General features: G+C 42.6%; 1 long non-coding RNA gene across 1 annotated transcript; it reads left to right on the forward strand.

Annotated features, from left to right (window-relative positions):
* The first annotated feature begins 3146 nt into the window (after window positions 1-3146).
* LOC135574198 (uncharacterized) lies at window positions 3147-4325 on the forward strand. Its single transcript, XR_010465223.1, has 2 exons — window positions 3147-3385; window positions 3492-4325. It is a non-coding gene; the product is annotated as an uncharacterized LOC135574198 (long non-coding RNA).
* Window positions 4326-5186: the final 861 nt, after the last annotated feature.

Genomic DNA, 5186 nt, shown 5'->3' on the forward strand with positions numbered 1-5186 from the left:
GATGGCAGTAATACCCAGGATGTAAACCACAGTTATCTAGCTGTTGTGGTGATGGCAGTAATACCCAGGATGTTGACCACAGTTATCTAGCTGCCGTGGTGATGGCAGTAATACCCAGGATGTAAACACCAAGATGTTGACCACAGTTATCTAGCTGCCGTGGTGATGGCAGTAATACCCAGGATGTAAACACCAAGATGTTGACCACAGTTATCTAGCTGCTGTGGTGATGGCAGTAATACCCAGGATGTAAACCCCAGGATGTAGACCACAGTTATCTAGCTGCTGTGGTGAATGCAGTAATACCCAGGATGTAGACCACAGGATGTAGACCACAGTTATCTAGCTGCTATGGTGAATGCAGTAATACCCAGGATGTAGACCACAGGAGGTAGACCACAGTTATCTAGCTGCTGTGGTGAATGCAGTAATACCCAGGATGTAGACCACAGTTATCTAGCTGCTGTGGTGAATGCAGTAATACCCAGGATGTACACCACAGGATGTAGACCACAGTTATCTAGCTGCTGTGGTGATGGCAGTAATAGCCAGGATGTAAACGCCAGGATGTAAACCACAGTTATCTAACTGCTGTGGGGATGGCAGTAATACCCAGGATGTAAACCCCAGGATGTAGACCACAGTTATCTAGCTGCTGTGGTGAATGCAGTAATACCCAGGATGTAAACACCAAGATGTAAACCACAGTTATCTAGCTGCTGTGGGGATGGCAGTAATACCCAGGATGTAAACCCCAGGATGTAGACCACAGTTATCTAGCTGCTGTGGTGATGGCAGTAATACCCAGGATGTAGACCACAGTTATCTAGCTGCTGTGGTGATGGCAGTAATACCCAGGATGTAGACCACAGTTATCTAGCTGCTGTGGTGAATGCAGTAATACCCAGGATGTAGACCACAGTTATCTAGCTGCTGTGGTGAATGCAGTAATACCCAGGATGTAAACCACAGGATGTAGACCACAGTTATCTAGCTGCTGTGGTGAATGCAGTAATACCCAGGATGTAGACCCCAGGATGTAAACCACAGTTATCTAGCTGCTGTGGTGATGGCAGTAATACCCAGGATGTAAACACCAAGATGTTGACCACAGTTATCTAGCTGCTGTGGTGATGGCAGTAATACCCAGGATGTAGACCACAGTTATCTAGCTGCTGTGGTGATGGCAGTAATACCCAGGATGTAGACCACAGTTATCTAGCTGCTGTGGTGATGGCAGTAATACCCAGGATGTAAACACCAAGATGTTGACCACAGTTATCTAGCTGCTGTGGTGATGGCAGTAATACCCAGGATGTAGACCACAGTTATCTAGCTGTTGTGGTGATGGCAGTAATACCCAGGATGTAGACCACAGTTATCTAGCTGCTGTGGTGATGGCAGTAATACCCAGGATGTAGACCACAGTTATCTAGCTCCTGTGGTGATGGCAGTAATACCCAGGATGTAAACGCCAGGATGCAGACCACAGTTATCTAGCTGCTGTGGTGAATGCAGTAATACCCAGGATGTAGACCACAGTTATCTAGCTGCTGTGGTGAATGCAGTAATACCCAGGATGTAGACCACAGGACGTAGACCACAGTTATCTAGCTGCTGTGGTGAATGCAGTAATACCCAGGATGTAGACCACAGTTATCTAGCTGCTGTGGTGAATGCAGTAATACCCAGGATGTAGACCACAGTTATCTAGCTGCTGTGGTGAATGCGGTAATACCCAGGATGTAGACCCCAGGATGTAAACCACAGTTATCTAGCTGCTGTGGTGATGGCAGTAATACCCAGGATGTAAACACCAAGATGTTGACCACAGTTATCTAGCTGCTGTGGTGATGGCAGTAATACCCAGGATGTAGACCACAGTTATCTAGCTGCTGTGGTGATGGCAGTAATACCCAGGATGTAGACCACAGTTATCTAGCTGCTGTGGTGATGGCAGTAATACCCAGGATGTAAACACCAAGATGTTGACCACAGTTATCTAGCTGCTGTGGTGATGGCAGTAATACCCAGGATGTAGACCACAGTTATCTAGCTGTTGTGGTGATGGCAGTAATACCCAGGATGTAGACCACAGTTATCTAGCTGCTGTGGTGATGGCAGTAATACCCAGGATGTAGACCACAGTTATCTAGCTGCTGTGGTGATGGCAGTAATACCCAGGATGTAAACACCAGGATATAGACCACAGTTATCTAGCTGCTGTGGTGAATGCAGTAATACCCAGAATGTAAACCCCAGGATGTAGACCACAGTTATCTAGCTGCTGTGGTGATGGCAGTAATACCCAGGTTGTAGACCAGTTATCTAGCTGCCGTGGTGATGGCAGTAATACCCAGGATGTAAACCCCAGGATAAAGAGTTAGTATTTTGTCAGGCCTTATCTATTCAGATTCACCAATGTCCCACCTTTCTGAGAACATGGAGACACCAACAAAAGGTTGTCTGAACCTTAGAAAGTAATCCGTCTCTATTTTTTCTCCTCCGTGCTATTTTGACTATCAGGGATTCAAACAGTCATAGTCAGGTTTTTTTAAATAAAATGTGTTTAATTTAATCAGGTGTCACGTTCGTTGGAATGAGGGTCGGACCAAGGCGAAGCATACGTAGAGTTCCACATTATTTATTATTTATTCGAAAGTGAAACTTAGAAAAACCAATAAAGAATAAACGAACCGTGACGACAATGCAGCGCTAACAGGCAACTACACAGAAACAATAAATAAAAATAAATAAAATAAAAAAATAAAAAAATGCTACTTAAGTATGATCCCCAATTAGAGACAACGATAACCAGCTGCCTCTAATTGGGAATCATACAAAAAAACTAAACATAGAAAAAACAACCTAGAACCCCACATAGAAAATATAAACTAGACTAAACCCCTAGTCACGCCCTGACCTACTCTACCATAGAAAAATACAGGCTTTCTCCGGTCAGGACGTGACATCAGGTACTTTTTCATATATATTATAGTATATTAACTAACATCAGGTACTTTTTCATATATATTATAGTATATTAACTAACATCAGGTACTTTTTCATATATATTGTAGTATAAAAACTAACATCAGGTACTTTTTCATATATATTATAGTATAATAACTTACATCAGGTACTTTTTCTGTCACGAATCCCGCTTCCTGAGTCTGTGTTTGCCTGTGTTTCTGTCCTGGAGTGTGTTTCCGGTGTCCTGGAACGCACCCTGTCTGGTTGCCGGGCGAATTAGCTTGTTGGGAGATCGATGTTCACCCGCACCTGTATCCCATCAGTAATCTGCACACCTGTCCTGATCATCACCTCTCCCCTTCAAAAGCTCTGACCTGACATCCATTCCCTGCCGGATCGTTAGCCATGTACAGTATGTTGTGCCCACGAACCAGCCTCTAGTTTATAGAGTTTGTTTTGTTTTATTGTTTTGTACGTCTTGCTTGCCTTTAACTTACCGCCGTTTGTTTTGTCTACAGCCATTCACCCGGAACCCATACCCCATCCCTGTCTGCTCGTCGCCAGTGTGTTGTTATCCATTGGATCTGCCTATCTACTCCCATCAACCCACCTCCTCTGCCCGCTCCTCCACCCGGAACTATCTACCTCCACGTTCTCATTGAGAACCATCTTTATACTCGCCTTGTCCTGGTCTGCTTCTGGGTTCGATTTTGAAAGAACGTGACATTTTCATATATATTATAGTATAATAACTGACATCAGGTACTTTTTCATATATATTATAGTATATTAACTGTTTTCACTCGATACTAGAAAGGTGCTCTTCATGTTTTTACGCTCAGTGGTTGGCGGTGACATTTGACTTTTTTTTTTTTTTTGTTAACCGAGCTGCATTATCTAACTAACCTCCTGCCAAATGTATGACCATATATTAGAGACACATAATTCCCTCACATAATTCCCTCAGATTACACAGACCCACAAAGACTTGAAAATAAACATGAATCAACTCCCATATCACGGTAGCTCGAGTTGTGGCCCGTTGCCATGACAAAAGGGCAACCAGTGGAGCGCAAACAACATTGTAAATAAAACCAAAATGTTTATTTATCTTCTCCCTACTATTCATACTACAACTATTGGCATATTGTTGAAACACTGATAGCTGATAATAAAACACTTGTAATAACTTTATCCTTTTGAAACCTTTGTGAGTGCAATGTTTACTGTTCATTTCGAATCGTTTTTTGTTAATGTTTTTTGGTTTCTTCTCACTTCTGTTTATTGTTTATTTCACTTGCTTTGGCAATGTTAACATGTTTCCCATTCCAATAAAGGCCTTTTGAATTTCATTTCATTGATATGAGGACTCATTATGGACATAATCCATTCTAAGCATGGACATTGCCATTGAGGGCGTCCACCATTTTAAAGTTGTCAATTTGGTGGCGATTCATATGAGTTGGGAGCAGTCAACCAATGAAGAAGAAGAACATGTACTACTTTAAAATGGAGATAGCCTCAATGGCACTGACCAAGCAGTCACAGATACTACAATAGCAAAGATACAAGGATGAGTCCTCTATCTCTATGGCCTGATCAAACGCGTATCTGCCATATCATTGGCCAGAATGGTCCCACCTGATCTCGCCTCCTGCCGCCTGCCTTCCATCTTTGAGGACGTGTATTTCCCTCGTTAGAGCGGTCAGTCAAATATCTTGTCCATATAATAGACCATCTTTGATGCTGCTAACTTTTTAAACTTCCTGGTATTTGACGTAATGACGCCAAACCCTTTTTTAGTTTACGTTCCAACAGTCTTCAGTGGCTTCTCTCCTCGGCTCGACTTCTGCTAAATATGAATGTCTCGACTTCAGCCGAATAAGAATGTCTCACATCCTAAATAAACTAACAAAGCTGGTACAGTAAGTTTTCTAAATTAACTGAGACTAAACATGTCTGATGACGTTTTTGTCAAGTCAGTCCGAATATACCATCATATTCGAGTCAGTCTATCATGACCAAGTAGTGACTACTATCCGTCCAGCAGGTGGTGCTACAGTTTCATTTTACCAGCGGAGTCAAACCGCATCGCATATAATACTCCATGCCTACCTAGTCAGGATCCTCATTTGGAGATATACTATTGGGTACATTTCAGGGTACTGTCAGGATATTCTATTTATCAAATGTCCACACACACCGTTAAAAAA

The sequence above is a fragment of the Oncorhynchus nerka genome, linkage group LG12 (assembly GCF_034236695.1).
Source record: "Oncorhynchus nerka isolate Pitt River linkage group LG12, Oner_Uvic_2.0, whole genome shotgun sequence".
In the NCBI taxonomy this organism is placed as follows: Eukaryota; Metazoa; Chordata; class Actinopteri; order Salmoniformes; family Salmonidae; genus Oncorhynchus; species Oncorhynchus nerka.